The sequence below is a fragment of the Canis aureus genome, unplaced genomic scaffold (genome assembly GCF_053574225.1).
Source record: "Canis aureus isolate CA01 unplaced genomic scaffold, VMU_Caureus_v.1.0 ptg000296l_RagTag, whole genome shotgun sequence".
Lineage (NCBI taxonomy): Eukaryota > Metazoa > Chordata > Mammalia > Carnivora > Canidae > Canis > Canis aureus.
Window position 1 is genome coordinate 1 of NW_027554537.1, and position 17,755 is coordinate 17,755.

The window sequence follows — 17,755 nt, forward strand, 5'->3', positions numbered from 1 at the left end:
GGGTGTGGGCTTAGCAAGGTGTTATGAGCTACTTAAGAGTGTGCTTGATACCTGCTCCTTTAGATCACTGCTGATTTTAAGGGCATTCTCACTGGGGCGTGGAGACTTGCATGTGTAAGTCTACTAAGAACTAATAGGAAGGCTAGGACCAAACCTTTGTGTTTATGGAGTCGTGCGACTCATCTTGGCATTTTCAGTGCCTTGCTTTATTAATTAAGCTACATTAACTTATACTGAAATTGTAGTGTGTATAATAAATAAAATACATAGTAAATATGAGAGGAAAAAAAAAGGGGATGCTATCTATAGATAGACCACGAGATCGAATGCGTGTAAGACTGTTGTGTTAAGTTAACTAGAGTAGCAATACATTTGTATACAATTTAAATAAAGCTTGTGAGTATTGTATGCACTTAGTCCTGTTTTTGGGGTTTGGCAGGACATAAATAAGTGTATAATAGATGACATGAGTTTATGGGGGGTAAGGGGGGTTTGTATAAGTTAACTTAATGTCTTGCGCGTGTACGTACGTGTACACACGTGTACGTACGTGTACACACGTGTACGTACGTGTACACACGTGTACGTACGTGTACGTACGTGTACGTACGTGTACACACGTGTACGTACGTGTACACACGTGTACGTACGTGTACACACGTGTACGTACGTGTACACACGTGTACGTACGTGTACACACGTGTACGTACGTGTACACACGTGTACGTACGTGTACACACGTGTACGTACGTGTACACACGTGTACGTACGTGTACACACGTGTACGTACGTGTACACACGTGTACGTACGTGTACACACGTGTGTCCTAGAATTATATGTCCTGAAACCATTGACTGAATAGCACCTTGATTTTATGCGTGAGTTGATAAATGATAATGAATAAGTCCAGCTACAAGTTATTTGACTGCATTAGGGCCGCGACGGGCATATTCCCTGAGAGCAGAAGATAAGTTAGAGTTAGTGCCGTTGCGGTCATAGATGAGTGATAGCAGATTCCCCCCCTAAAAATAAAAGATACCAAATGCATGACACCACAGTTATGTGTGATCATGGGCTGATTAGTCACTAGTCCATCGAGATGTCCCATTTGCGAGAATTAGTAGGATTGGAATAAATAGAGTCATGGCCCTGAGGTAAGAACCAGATGCCAGGTATAGTTTCATGATAGTAACCCCCACATTAGCATGGGCCCGGAGCGAGAAGAGTGACATTACAGGCAAGGATTGATGGTTTCTCGAGGCATGGTGATTTAAGCCCTTATTGGACTAAGTGATATGCATCTAGTTACTGTTGAGGATCAATGGGTTGTGGAATTGGACTAGACATGTCCTATGTAAAGATATAATATCATGTACATGCTTATATGCATGGGGCAAGCCATTAATGCACGACGTACATAGGGGAGGGAAAGAAGGATTTTTTGGAGATACTGACATAGCACAGTAGAGGTGGTCCAATATATGAAATGTAGGGGGTGTCAGGGAATAGTTTAAGAAGAATTTCAGCTTTGGGTGCTGATGGTGGAGCAAGAGCTTCTTCCTTGAGTCTTAGGGAGGGCGACTACTCTCCATTTTTGGTTTACAAGACCAAGGTAATGATTATACTACAAAGACTCTTCATTTTAGAAGATTATTTTCGATAACGCTAATTGTTGGCATTAGAATCAATAGGATGGTGAAATATAGAATTGAGGCGACCTGTCCGATAATGATGAAAGGGTGTTCAACTGGCTGTCCTCCAATCCAAGTTAAAGTGAGAAGATCGGCGACTAAAAGTCAGAATAGGCATTGGCTGAGGGGTCGGAATATTATACTGCGTTGCTTAGATGTGTGGAGGAATGGAATGAATGCTAAAATTAGGATGGAGAATACTAGGGCGAGTACACCTCCTAATTTATTAGGGATAGATCGTAGGATGGCATAGGCGAATAGGAAGTATCATTCAGGTTTGATATGTGGAGGGGTGTTTAGGGGGTTTGCAGGGGTGTAGTTGTCTGGATCTCCTAATAGGTCTGGTGAAAATAAAACTAGTGATATTAAGACTAGGAGCAGGAGTAGGATTCCTAGGATATCTTTAATTGTGTAGTAGGGGTGAAACGGAATTTTGTCTGAGTCTGATGTGATTCCTGAGGGGTTGTTGGATCCGGTTTCGTGTAGAAATAGGAGGTGTACTATTGCTAGAGCTGCGATGATGAATGGAAAGATAAAATGAAATGCAAAGAATCGTGTTAAGGTTGCTTTGTCTACTGAGAAGCCACCTCAGATTCACTCTACTAAGTTGGTTCCGATATAGGGGATGGCGGAGAGAAGGTTAGTGATTACAGTTGCCCCTCAAAATGATATTTGTCCTCACGGCAGTACATAGCCTATGAATGCTGTGGCTATGGTTGCGAATAGTAGTACAATTCCAATGTTTCATGTTTCTATGAATACATAGGATCCATAGTATAGGCCTCGTCCCACATGTATGAATAGGCAGATGAAGAATATGGAAGCGCCATTTGCATGTATATAGCGGATAATTCAGCCGTAGTTAACGTCTCGACAGATGTGGGGTGACCGATGAAAAAGCTGTGGCCGTGTCCGATGTGTAGTGTATAGCTAGAAATAAACCTGTTAGAATCTGTAGAATCAAGCATACTCCTAATAAGGACCCGAAATTCCATCAAGCAGAGATGTTAGATGGCGCTGGGAGGTCAATGAATGAATTGTTGACAATTTTGGCTAGTGGGTGGGTTTTTCGAATGTTGGTCATTAATGTTCTTATAGTTGAAATACAACGATGATTTTTCATGTCATTAGTCATGGTTAAATTCCATGTAGGAATAATGATAACATACATTGTATTTATTTTAAGTATCGTTTTTGTGATGAGTTTTGTGGGTTTTGCCACTAAACCATCTCCTATTTATGGTGGGCTTGTGCTAATTATTAGCGGTGGGATTGGTTGTGCGATTGTTCTGAATTTTGGGGGTTCTTTTTTAGGGCTGATAGTGTTTTTAATTTATTTGGGGGGTATATTAGTAGTATTTGGTTATACAACTGCTATGGCTACTGAGCAATACCCTGAGGTGTGAGTTTCAAATAAGGCTGTTCTAGCGGCTTTTATTACTGGTCTATTGTCTGAGTTGTTGACTGCTTGCTATATTTTGAAGGATGATGAGGTGGAGGTAGTATTAAAGTTTAATGGAATAGGGGATTGGGTAATTTATGATACGGGGGACTCTGGGTTTTTTAGTGAAGAGGCTATGGGTATTGCGGCTTTATATAGTTATGGAACCTGGTTGGTGATTGTTACAGGTTGGTCGCTGTTAACTGGTGTGTTGGTTATCATGGAAGTTACCCGTGGTAATTAAGGATTAGTAGGCTGAGAATTATAGTTAGTATGAACGATAGGAAATAGAGCTTGATGAGACCCTTTTGATTTGAAATAAGGGTAGAAGATTTTATTTGGAAATACGAGATTGATTTGGGTAGGATGTTTTCTAGTCAGATGGAGTCCAGAAGTATAGATGCTGATTTCTGGCTGATGGTTAAACTTGTTTTAGGTGTGAGGCGGTGCATAATGGTTGGATAATAGCCAAGGAGGGTGGAAAATTTAAAGTAATTAGATGGATAGTTAAATTTGAGTCCTTGTATGGTAAGGTTTAGTTCTAGTGCCAGGATGAAACCCAAGATAGTTACTGCAAGGGCTATCATTTTTAGATAATGAGGCATAGTTATCTGTGGGATGGTGGTGGGTGTGATGCTGTGGGAGATAATGTATCCTGCAAATACACTTCCGATAAGGAGTCGTTTAATAGAGTTAATTAGGAGAGGATTATTCTCGTTGATAAGGATTATAGGGGAGAAGCGGGGCTGGCCTAGTAGAGCGAAGAATATAATTCGGGTGCTGTAGGCAGCGGTTAGGGATGTGGCAACGAGTGTAATTAAGAGGGCTCAGGCGTTGGTATTCGACGTGTTAGCGGACTCGATGATCAGGTCTTTGGAGTAGAATCCTGTAAGGAAAGGTATGCCTGTTAATGCGAGGCTTCCGACAATCAGGGAAGTTGTGGTGAAGGGAAGGACTTTAAATAGGCCACCTATCTTTCGAATGTCTTGTTCATCGTTTAGGCTGTGGATAATTGACCCTGAACATATGAATAACATAGCTTTAAAAAATGCGTGAGTGCAGATGTGTAAGAAGGCTAGGTAAGGCTGGTTAATGCCAATTGTTACTATTATTAGGCCTAGTTGGCTTGAGGTAGAGAACGCTACAATTTTTTTGATATCGTTCTGTGTAAGAGCGCAGATTGCAGTAAATAGTGTAGTAATAGCCCCTAAGCATAAAGTGAGGGTTTGAATAGTTTGATTATGCTCTATTAGTGGATGAAAGCGGATAAGAAGAAATACTCCTGCTACAACTATTGTGCTTGAGTGAAGTAGGGCTGATACAGGAGTGGGGCCTTCTATGGCTGAGGGGAGTCAGGGATGTAAGCCGAATTGAGCAGATTTACCGGTAGCTGCTAATAGTAAGCCAAGTAGCGGCAAATTAAAATTATCGTTTGTTGTAATAAAGATTTGTTGAAGGTCTCATGTGTTTAAGTTCAATAGAAACCATGCTATGGTTATAATGAAGCCTACATCTCCAATACGGTTATAGAGGATAGCTTGTAGGGCAGCTGTATTTGCATCGGTTCGGCCGTATCATCATCCAATAAGTAAAAATGATATAATGCCAACTCCTTCTCAGCCAATGAATAGTTGGAATATGTTGTTTGCGGTGACTAAGACTATTATAGTAATAAGAAATAAGAGAAGATACTTGAAAAATCGGTTAATATAAGGATCGGAGTGTATATATCATATAGAAAACTCTATAATAGACCACGTGACAAAAAGGGCTACGGGCACAAAGATTATTGAGAAGTAGTCTAATTTAAAACTCATGGATAGTTTTATGGTCTGGATTGTTATTCAATGTCAGTTTGAAACAATTGTTTCCTGTCCTGAGTAGATGAATATTATTGTGGGAATTATGCTAATTATGAATGCGTAAGAAGTAGCGGTTTTTACATAGTATGGGTATAGCTTATTTTTGTAGAGTTTAGTAGAGGTTATAATGATGGGCAAAGTAAGAATGACTAGAGCTGTGATTATGCATGAAGTAAATATATTTATTACTTTTATTTGGAGTTGCACCAATTTTTTGGTTCCTAAGACCAATGGATTACTTCTATCCTATAAAAGTTGAAAAAGCCATGTTCTTATACATGGGAGCATGAGTTAGCAGTTCTTGCAGTACTTTTTCGGTAAGCAAAAAGGTTTGAGCTTTTATTATTAGATTCACAATCTAATGTTTTTGTTAAACTATGCTTACAGTAGATGGGACCGAGAATAATTTTAGGGTTAAGGGATAGGAGGAGTAGAGGCAGTAGATGCAAGGTTATTAGGGCATTTTCTCGTGTGAATGACGGTTTGATATTTTTGATATGGTGGGAATATTTACCACGCTGTGTGGTGATTAGTATATAAAGTGAGTATAGGGCAGTGATGGTGATGTTAATTCCTATTAGAATAATAGTAATGTTGGATCATGAGAATGAGGATATCACTACAAATAGTTCTCCGATAAGATTAATTGTTGGAGGAAGAGCCAGATTTGTGAGGCTTGCTAATAACCATCAGGCTGCTATCAGGGGAAGGAGGGTTTGAAGTCCTCGTGCGAGAATCATAGTACGGCTATGGATTCGTTCGTAATTGGAGTTGGCTAAGCAGAATAGCATCGAGGATGTTAAACCATGGGCAATTATTAGGGCTGTTGCACCTATATAACTTCATGGTGTTTGAATAAGAACCGCTACAATAACGAGTGCCATATGACTAACTGAGGAGTATGCAATTAGGGATTTTAGATCTGTTTGACGGAGACAGATAGAGCTTGTTATGATTATGCCTCATAGAGATAATATTATGAAAGGATACGCTATGAAGTTGGTCAGGGGGTTTAGTAGGGTTGTAATTCGTATCATGCCATAGCCTCCTAATTTCAGGAGTACGGCGGCAAGTACCATGGAGCCGGCAATAGGGGCCTCTACGTGTGCTTTTGGTAGTCACAAGTGGAGGCCGTATAGAGGTATCTTTACTATGAATGCTATCATGCATGCCAATCATAAGAAAACATTAGATCAGGAGTTTGGCAGAGGTTGAATTCAGTATTGAATTATGAGAAAATTTAGGGAGCCCATGAAATTGTGGATGTAAAGGAGAGCTACTAGGAGTGGGAGAGATCCTATTAAAGTATAAAATAAGAAGTAGAGCCCTGCGTTTAGTCGTTCAGTTTGATTCCCCCATCGGGTAATAATGATCAGGGTTGGGATTAGTGTTGCCTCAAATAGGATGTAAAAGAAGATAAGTTCAGAGGCGGTGAAAGTTATAATTAGGAACAACTGGAGAAGAATCAGTATTGAAATATATAGTTTTTTTCGAGTTAAGGGTTCTTTTGATAAATGGTGTTGGCTTGCTATAAGTATAAGGGGTAGAAGTCATGTTGTAAGTGCTAGTAGCGGTGCTGATAGGGAGTCAGAGAAAAATATTAAGGAGGGGTTCAATGTATTATCATTTGGTTGATTCAGGTAGAATAAGCTGATTAAGCTGATTAGCAAACCATATGTTGTCGTGTTAATTCAGATTATGTTAGGCTTTGATACTCATGTAAGGGGGATCAGTATGATAGTGGGGATGATAATTTTTAGCATTGTAAGAGGTTTAGGTTTTGTACGTAATCAGTCCCGTAGGTGTTAGATACTATAACTAGTAGAGATAGTCCTAATGCTGCTTCGCAGGCAGCAAATACTAGTAGTACGATTGGTATCATGCTGGCTAATGTAAGGTGGTTGTTGAGAATAGTTACAGATATTATTACAAATAGTGATAATATTATGCCCTCTAAGCATAGTAGCGATGATATTAGGTGTGATCGATAAACAAGTATACCTATTAGAGAAAGAATGAATGCCAGAAAGATATTAATATATACTATGGACATATGATAATTATGAGATAAATCATAATCTAATGAGTCGAAATCATTTGTTTTGGCTTAAACTAATTATCATATTCGGTTCATTCTAGCCCCTTTTCGGTTCATTCGTACGCTAGGCTTGCAGCTAGGAGGGAGATTAGTAGGAGTGCTATGATAAGTATTGTTGTCAACTTGTTGGTTTGTGACGCTCAGGGAAGTGGGAGTAGGAGTGCGATTTCTAGGTCGAAAAGCAGGAATGTGATGGCAACTAGGAAGAATTTTATAGAGAAAGGGGCGAGCAGATCCCATGGGGTCAAAACCACATTCGTAGGGGCTTGTCTTGTCTGTATAAATATTTAGTTGGGGAAGTCAGAATGCGATTAGTACAAGTAAGGACGCTAGGGTTACATTAGTTATCAAGGTTAGTATTACGTTTATTACTTCTTTCCAGGTTGATCTGGAGCTAACTGATTGGAAGTCAATTGTACTAGTTATACTAAAGAAATAGGATCCTCATCAATAAATAGATACATATAAGAATAGTCAGACTACATCAACAAAGTGTCAATATCATGCAGCGGCTTCAAATCCGAAGTGGTGGTTTGATGTGAAGTGGTAGTATAGTTGTCGGAGAAAGCACACGATAAGGAATGTGGAGCCAATAATTACATGTAGTCCGTGAAACCCAGTAGCTATAAAAAAGGTAGATCCGTACACTCCGTCGGAGATTGTAAAAGATGTCTCGTAGTATTCGGAGGCCTGTAATAGTGTAAAATATACGCCTAAGGAGATTGTAATAAATAGGCCTTGAAGTATGTGTTTACGATTGCCTTCTATTAAACTATGATGGGCTCAAGTAATAGATACTCCGGAGGCTAGGAGGACTGAGGTGTTGAGTAGAGGAACTTCTAGTGGGTTAAGAGGAATAATGCCGGTGGGAGGTCAGCAACCTCCAAGTTCAGGAGTAGGGGCTAGGCTGGAATGGTAAAAGGCTCAAAAGAAGCCTGCAAAGAAAAATACTTCTGATACAATAAAAAGAACTATTCCGTACCGTAGTCCTTTTTGTACAATAGGGGTGTGATGTCCTTGGAATGTGCCTTCTCGGATCACATCTCGTCATCACTGGTATATGGTTAGCAGGTTGGTTGTGAATCCTAATGTAAGTAGGGATATTGAGTTATAGTGAAATCATATGATAAGACCCGATGTTATAAGAAGGGCAGAAAGGGCTCCTGTTAGCGGTCATGGGCTTGGGTTAACTATATGGTAAGCGTGAGTTTGGTGGGTCATTAGGTGTTGTCATGTAAGTATAGACTTACTAGTAAGGTAAAGACATAGGCTTGAATTAAGGCAACAGCAAACTCTAGAATCGTAAATAGAATTAAAATAATAAAAGTGATGAAAGCTGTGGTCGCGCTAATATTAATAAGAGCTAAGGTAGCCCCTCCAATCAAATGGATTAGGAGGTGTCCTGCAGTAATATTGGCGGTTAATCGAACGGCTAGAGCTATGGGTTGAATGAATAGACTAATAGTTTCGATGATTACTAGTATTGGAATTAGGGGAAGAGGGGTGCCTTGGGGTAGAAAGTGTGCCAAGGATGCTTTGGTCTTATAGCGGAAACCGGTAATTACTGTCCCTGCTCATAGGGGGATTGCTATTCCGAGGTTTATAGAGAGTTGTGTCGTGGGCGTAAATGAGTGGGGTAGTAGTCCAAGTAGGTTAGTTGAACCAATGAATAGAATTAGTGATATAAGTATGAGAGCTCAGGTTCGTCCCTTTTGATTATGAATTGCTAGTATTTGTTTTGATGTTAATTGAATTAATCATTGCTGAATGGAGATTAACCGATTATTGATTAGGCGATTGGGTGCTGGGAATAAAATGGAAGGGAATATGACGATCAGTACTACAATAGGGAGACCTATTATTGAGGGGGCAGCGAAAGAGGCGAATAAATTTTCGTTCATTTGTTTTCTCAAGGATTATGTTGACTAGGTGATTTTAGTAGACTTGGTTATTGGGTTTTCCGGGTAGTGGTGATTTGAAATTTTTAGTTGGAATAGAATGAAGAGGGTGAGAAATATTGAAAAGATTATAATAAATCAGGTGGATGTGTCCATTAAGGGGAGGTTAAAACTCCCAGTCTTTAACTTAAAAGGTTAATGCTTTATAGCTTCTTAATGAGTAAGTCTAGTCTAGGTTATACTATTAAGGCAGATCAGGTTTCAAAATAAGATAGGGGGACTATTTCAAGAACAATGGGTATAAAGCTATGGTTAGATCCGCAGATTTCAGAGCACTGGCCATAATACAGTCCCGGTCGTATGGCTATAAGGGTGGTTTGGTTTAGTCGTCCTGGAATAGCGTCAGTTTTTAGACCTAGTGATGGAACAGCTCATGAATGCAAAACGTCTTCTGAAGAAATAAGTATTCGGATGGTTATTTCTATTGGGAGGACAACTCGGTTGTCTACTTCTAATAGTCGGAGTTCTCCTGGCTTTAATTCTTGTGTTGGGATGTCAAAGTTTAAGTCTTCATAATCAGTATATTCATAGCTTCAGTATCATTGGTGGCCTATTGTTTTCACGGTTAAAGAGGGGTTATTGATTTCGTCTATTATATAAAGGATTCGGAGGGAAGGTAGAGCGATTAGGATTAGGATAATGGCGGGTAGGATAGTTCATACTGTTTCTACTTCCTGTGCGTCTATTGTGCTTGTATGAGTTAATTTTGTAGTCAATATTAGGGAAATGATGTAGAGAACTAAAGAACTGATTAAGAATACAATTATTAGTGTATGGTCATGAAAATGAAGTAGCTCCTCTATAATAGGGGAGGTTGCGTCCTGTAATCCGAGTTGAAATGGGTACGCCATAGAGGTATATAGGGGTTTCACCTATAATTTAACCTTGACAAAGTTATGTAATATTTTACTAATACCTCCTGATTGAGAAAGACATAGTGGTTATGACATTGGCTTGAAACCAATTTTAGGGGGTTCGATTCCTTCCTTTCTTATTTTTGGATTACATATGTAGGTTCTTCGAACGTGTGATATGGAGGGGGACATCCATGTAGTCATTCAATATTAGTTGTAGTAAGTTCTACTATAGCAACTTCTCGTTTGGATGCAAAGGCCTCTCAGATTATAAAAATTATAAGCATCACCGCTGTAAGCGAGATAAACGATCCTATAGAGGAGACGGTATTTCAGGTGGTATATGCATCTGGATAGTCAGAGTACCGACGAGGTATTCCGGATAAACCTAGGAAATGCTGAGGGAAGAAAGTTATATTTACTCCCACAAATATAATTGTAAAGTGAATCTTTGCTCAAGTATCGTTAAGAGTATAACCTGAGAATAAGGGGAATCAGTGGGCAAATCCTCCCATAATGGCAAAAACTGCTCCCATTGAGAGCACATAGTGAAAATGAGCTACAACATAATACGTATCATGAAGAACGATGTCTAAGGACGAATTAGCTAGGACAATGCCTGTTAGCCCGCCTACTGTGAATAAGAAAATAAACCCTAAAGCTCATAGCATAGCTGGAGATCATTTAATATTGCCTCCGTGAAGTGTTGCCAGTCAACTAAATACTTTTACTCCTGTTGGAATAGCGATAATTATAGTGGCGGATGTGAAGTATGCTCGTGTGTCTACGTCTATTCCTACAGTAAACATATGGTGAGCTCATACGATAAAGCCTAAAAACCCAATAGATATTATTGCCCATACTATTCCTATATAGCCGAAAGGCTCTTTTTTCCCTGAGTAGTAAGTGACAATGTGAGAAATTATTCCGAACCCTGGCAGGATAAGAATGTAAACTTCAGGATGTCCGAAGAATCAGAATAAGTGTTGATATAGGATAGGGTCTCCTCCTCCAGCGGGATCGAAAAATGTCGTATTAAGATTACGGTCTGTTAAAAGTATTGTAATTCCAGCAGCCAGTACAGGCAGGGATAGTAGGAGTAGAACTGCTGTAATTAGTACTGATCATACAAATAGGGGGGTTTGATACTGGGATATTGCAGGGGGTTTTATGTTGATAATAGTAGTAATGAAATTAATTGCCCCTAAAATAGAAGAGACTCCGGCTAAATGTAAGGAGAAAATTGTAAGATCAACGGATGCTCCTGCATGGGCCAGATTGCCAGCCAGTGGGGGGTAAACGGTCCACCCCGTTCCTGCACCTGCTTCTACCATAGAAGATGCTAATAGTAGAAGAAAAGATGGAGGAAGAAGTCAGAAGCTCATGTTATTTATTCGGGGGAATGCCATGTCCGGAGCACCAATTATTAATGGCACTAGTCAGTTTCCAAAGCCCCCAATTATAATGGGCATGACTATGAAGAAGATTATTACGAAAGCATGGGCGGTTACGACGACGTTATAAATTTGATCGTCGCCTAGTAAAGTACCGGGCTGACCTAGTTCGGCTCGGATGAGGAGGCTCAAGGCAGTGCCTACTATGCCGGCTCATGCTCCAAATAGTAAGTATAAAGTACCAATATCTTTGTGATTAGTAGAGAACAGTCATCGGTTAATGAACATAGGTAAAATGGCTGATAAAAGCATTAGACTGTAAATCTAAAAATAGAGGTTTAAGTCCTCTTTTTGCCAAGCTCTGTGGTGAATTTTCATATTGAATTGCAAATTCAAAGAAGCAGCCTAGACGCCGCCGGGGCTTCTCCCGCCTTTTTTTTCTACGCGGCGGGAGAAGGTAGATTGAAGCCAGTTACTAGGGTATTTAGCTGTTAACTAAAATTTCGTGAGGTAGAAGCTCACCAATCTAGGGAGGGCTTAGCTTAATTAAAGTGTTTGATTTGCATTCAATTGATGTAAGATAGATTCTTGCAGCCCTTAGAGGTGATTTGGTCAGGGGTTAAGTGTATAGCACTTGCTTAGAGCTTTGAAGGCTCTTGGTCTGGTCTAACCTAAACTCCTAGTCCAAGACTGATAATATAGGTGTTAGCGGGAGTAGTATAGTTGAGATAATGATTAAGGGGGGTAGTAGGGTTGCCTTTTTTGTGTACTCGAATTGTCATTTTATTTTTATGTTATTTGTGGACGGGAATATGGTAAGTGCGGTGCTATATGTGAGTCGCAGGTAGAAATATAAGTTAAGTAGAGCGGTGATGGCTATTAGTGTTGGAATAATAATTATGTTATTTTTTGTTAATTCTTGAATAATTATTCATTTAGGGATGAAGCCAGATAATGGGGGTAGTCCTCCTAGGGATAATATTAAGATTAAGATTATGGAGGTGATTAGGGGAAATTTATTTCATATGTGGGATAAGGATAAGGTTGTGGTGGATGAGTTTAATATGAATAGTATGAAGGTAGATAGTGTTATTAGAATATATAAAGTTAAGTTTAGGATTATTATTGTAGGGTTGTAAATAATGATAGCGGCTATTCAGCCTATGTGGGCAATGGAGGAGTATGCTATGATTTTTCGTAGTTGAGTTTGATTTAGTCCGCCTCAGCCTCCTACTAGAACGGATGCGAGGGCTATTAGTATAAGAAGGTTGGTGTTAATTGATGGGGAGATTTGATATAGGATGGATATAGGTGCGATTTTTTGTCATGTTAGTAGGATTATTCCTGATATAAGTGTTACTCCTTGTGCTACTTCGGGAACTCAGAAGTGGAATGGAGATAGGCCTAGTTTTATTGTTAGGGCGGTGGTTATTATGATGGATGCGATGGGGTTTGAGATTTTTGAGATTACTCATTGGCCGGAGTAAAGAAGGTTAATGGTGACTCCTATTATTAGTAATATTGAGGCAGTAGCTTGTGTAAGAAAATATTTTGTAGAGGCTTCTATGGCTCGTGGATTATACTTTTTTATGAGGATAGGGATGATGGCTAGCATGTTTATTTCGAATCCAATTCAGATCAGTAATCAGTGCGAGCTTAGTATGACGATTATGGTCCCTGCCATGATAGTTGCTATAATAATAGTGAGAATAGGGGGTTTTATTAGTACGGGAAGGGTATAAACCAACATTTTCGGGGTATGGGCCCGATAGCTTAATTTAGCTGACCTTACTGTAGAATATAGTGTAAGTTTGGTAGCACGAAGATCTTTGAATTCTTAAGATTAGGTTCGAAGCCTATTATTCTAGAAATAAGAGGATTTAAACCTCTATTATTTACTCTATCAAAGTAACTCTTTTATCAGACATATTTCTTATGTTTGGGGTGGGATACTCGCGGTAATAATGGGTAAGGCAACATGTCATATGCATAGGGCTAAAGTTAGGGGTAGAAAATTTTTTCACAATAAGTGTATTAATTGATCATAGCGGAATCGAGGGTATGATGCTCGAATTCATAGGAAGCAGATAGTTAGTAAGAGGGTTTTTATAGTGAAGTTAATAGAGTAGAGTTCTGGTATAAATGGGTTGTGGAATGCACCGAAGAATAGAATTGTTGTGAGGATATTTATTATAATGATATTTGCGTACTCTGCTAGAAAGAATAGGGCAAAAGGACCCGCTGCATACTCTACGTTAAATCCAGAAACTAGTTCGGATTCTCCTTCAGTTAAGTCGAAGGGGGCTCGGTTAGTTTCTGCTAGAGTAGAAATGAATCATATCATGGCTAGGGGCCAGGCCGGAAAGATTAGTCATATATGTTCTTGGGTGATAATTAGTGTGGATAGTGTAAATGACCCGTTTATTAGGAGGACTGATAGGAGAATGATTGCTAGTGTTACTTCATATGAGATTGTTTGAGCTACTGCTCGGAGGGCTCCGATTAGAGCGTATTTGGAGTTTGAGGCTCATCCTGACCAAAGGATGGAGTATACGGCGAGACTTGATATTGCTAGTATGAATAGGACTCCTAAGTTTATATTAATGAGTGGGTAGGGCATTGGGAGAGGGATTCATATAGTTAGGGCTAGTGATAGAGCTAGAATGGGGGCTAGAATGAATATTGATATGGAGGATGTAAGTGGTCGTAGAGGTTCTTTTGTGAAGAGTTTTACTGCATCTGCGATTGGTTGAAGGAGGCCGTAGGGGCCTACGATATTAGGCCCTTTTCGAAGTTGTATGTAGCCTAAGACTTTTCGTTCAACGAGGGTGAGGAAGGCTACGGCAAGAAGGATTGGGATGATAAGAGAGATAATGTTGATAAAGAACATTTTGTTAGGGAGAGGAATTGAACCTCTGATAATAAAGGTTTAAGTTTTACGCAGTTACCGGGCTCTGCCACCCTAACAAAGCCCCTTTTCTCGGGCTTATGAGGAGATAAACTGGTTAGATTGAGTTGACTTCATCTATTAGTTTTAAGGCGCCTTTGTGAGGTAGGCCTTACATCCCTTGTCCTTTCGTACTGGGGGAGGTTATATAATAGATAGAAACCGACCTGGATTACTCCGGTCTGAACTCAGATCACGTAGGACTTTAATCGTTGAACAAACGAACCCTTAATAGCTGCTGCACCATTAGGATGTCCTGATCCAACATCGAGGTCGTAAACCCTATTGTCGATATGGACTCTTGAATAGGATTGCGCTGTTATCCCTAGGGTAACTTGTTCCGTTGATCAAAAATTATTGGATCAATAAGTGATGTTATATTTTGACTTGTGGGTCTAAATTTTAATCACTCGGGAGTTTTTTTATATTCCGAGGTCACCCCAACCTAAATTGCTAACCCACAATAATGGTGTAATGTTATGCCTTGTAGGTATTTAGTATCCATAAGTTTGGGTTAGTTAATTAAAGCTCCATAGGGTCTTCTCGTCTTATTGTGGCATTCCCGCCTCTTCACGGGAAGGTCAATTTCACTGATTGGGAATAAGAGACAGTTAAACCCTCGTGTGGCCATTCATACAAGTCCTTATTTAGAGAACAAATGATTATGCTACCTTTGCACGGTCAGGATACCGCGGCCGTTAAACAAGTGTCACTGGGCAGGCAGTGCCTCCAATACTAGAAATGCTGGAGGTGATGTTTTTGGTAAACAGGCGGGGTTTGTGTTTGCCGAGTTCCTTTTACTCCTTTTAATCTTTCCTTAAATGCATGCCTGTGTTGGGTTAACAATAGGGTAGATAAGTATTTCATTTTTGGGTTGATATTATCAGATTGTTAACTATCAGTGGTCTATCCGTTTCTGATATAAGCTTATGCGGGGAGAAAATAGTTCTTGTTACTCATACTAGCATTGTTGCTTCTATATTTAAATAGAATGGCCCAGGAGGTATAATTAGGAGTTGATGTAATATGATTGGGATTAAGTTATATTGTTTGTTGAGCTGGAACGCTTTCTCAATTGGTGGCTGCTTTTAAGCCAACTATGGTGATGTTAGTATATACTCTCTAATAAAGGTTGTATCCTGATTCTAAGAAGCTGTACCTTCTTAGACTATATTTTAAATTTACATTAAAATTTTGTTTTTTTTAGGTAAATTTAAAGTTGAACTAAAATTCTGTTTGTGGGCAACCAGCTATCACCAGGCTCGTTAGGCTTTTCACCTCTACCCACAAATCTTCTCACTATTTTGCTACATAGATGAGTTGATCCTTTTAGATTGTTTATGGGTAGCTCGTCTGGTTTCGGGGAGCTTAGCTTAAGTTCTCTTTGTTAAGTCGTTTCTGGCTAGTTCATTATGCAAAAGGTAAAAGGGGTAATCTTTGCTGTTTAATACTGTTAAGATGTCTTTCATCATTCCCTTACGGTACTATCTCTATCGCTCCAATTAAAATTTCTATCTCCTATACTTTTATTATTTAACTAAATGTTTTACTTTATATGTCTGTGATACTTAAGTTTGGGGTTAGTTGGGCTAGCTTTTGTTCAAAGTGGTCATAAGTAATGAAATCTTCTGGGTGTAGGCCAGACGCTTTAGTTAAGCTACACTTTGATTAATCCAAGCACACCTTCCGGTATGCTTACCTTGTTACGACTTGTCTCCTCTTGTGTCTTAGTTAAGTTAATATGGTTATGGTTGTGTCTTATTACTTGAGGAGGGTGACGGGCGGTGTGTGCGTGCTTCATGGCCCTATTCAATTAAGCTCTCTATTCTTAATTTACTACTAAATCCTCCTTCAGTTTTTAATTTCATAAAAACGTTCGTGGAATGTTCTTGGGTAGAAAATGTAGCCCATTTCTTCCCACCCCATAAGTTACACCTTGACCTAACTTTTTTATGTAAAATGATTGTGCTTACTATTCTACCTTTTGAGGGTTTGCTGAAGATGGCGGTATATAGACTGAATTAGCAAAGGGTGGTGAGGTTTATCGGGGTTTATCGATTATAGAACAGGCTCCTCTAGAGGGATATAAAGCACCGCCAAGTCCTTTGAGTTTTAAGCTATTGCTAGTAGTCCTCTGGCGAATTATTTTGTTGTAAAATTATCTATGTTTAGGGCTAAGCATAGTGGGGTATCTAATCCCAGTTTGGGTCTTAGCTATCGTGTAGTCAGATTATTATAAAGTCACTTTCGTGGTCTATTTTATGGTAACTGTAGCTTTTTACGGCTTAGTTAAGTTTTAACTTTAGTGCAAAGGTATCTTAAACACGCTTTACGCCGTGGGCCTATTAGTTTGGGTTAATCGTATGACCGCGGTGGCTGGCACGAAATTTACCAACCCTTTTTAGTATGGCTTAGTCAAACTTTCGTTTATGGCTTAATTTTTATCACTGCTGTATCCCGTGGGGGTGTGGCTTAGCAAGGTGTTATGAGCTACTTAAGAGTGTGCTTGATACCTGCTCCTTTAGATCACTGCTGATTTTAAGGGCATTCTCACTGGGGCGTGGAGACTTGCATGTGTAAGTCTACTAAGAACTAATAGGAAGGCTAGGACCAAACCTTTGTGTTTATGGAGTCGTGCGACTCATCTTGGCATTTTCAGTGCCTTGCTTTATTAATTAAGCTACATTAACTTATACTGAAATTGTAGTGTGTATAATAAATAAAATACATAGTAAATATGAGAGGAAAAAAAAAGGGGATGCTATCTATAGATAGACCACGAGATCGAATGCGTGTAAGACTGTTGTGTTAAGTTAACTAGAGTAGCAATACATTTGTATACAATTTAAATAAAGCTTGTGAGTATTGTATGCACTTAGTCCTGTTTTTGGGGTTTGGCAGGACATAAATAAGTGTATAATAGATGACATGAGTTTATGGGGGGTAAGGGGGGTTTGTATAAGTTAACTTAATGTCTTGCGCGTGTACGTACGTGTACACACGTGTACGTACGTGTACACACGTGTACGTACGTGTACACACGTGTACGTACGTGTACGTACGTGTACGTACGTGTACACACGTGTACGTACGTGTACACACGTGTACGTACGTGTACACACGTGTACGTACGTGTACACACGTGTACGTACGTGTACACACGTGTACGTACGTGTACACACGTGTACGTACGTGTACACACGTGTACGTACGTGTACACACGTGTACGTACGTGTACACACGTGTACGTACGTGTACACACGTGTACGTACGTGTACACACGTGTGTCCTAGAATTATATGTCCTGAAACCATTGACTGAATAGCACCTTGATTTTATGCGTGAGTTGATAAATGATAATGAATAAGTCCAGCTACAAGTTATTTGACTGCATTAGGGCCGCGACGGGCATATTCCCTGAGAGCAGAAGATAAGTTAGAGTTAGTGCCGTTGCGGTCATAGATGAGTGATAGCAGATTCCCCCCCTAAAAATAAAAGATACCAAATGC

The 17,755-nt window shown here is 39.6% G+C and overlaps 1 pseudogene; it reads right to left on the reverse strand.

Annotated features, from left to right (window-relative positions):
* Positions 1–15,912: 15,912 nt before the first annotated feature.
* Positions 15,913–16,867, reverse strand: LOC144309968 (18S ribosomal RNA; annotated as a pseudogene).
* Between the last annotated feature and the right edge of the window lie 888 nt (positions 16,868–17,755).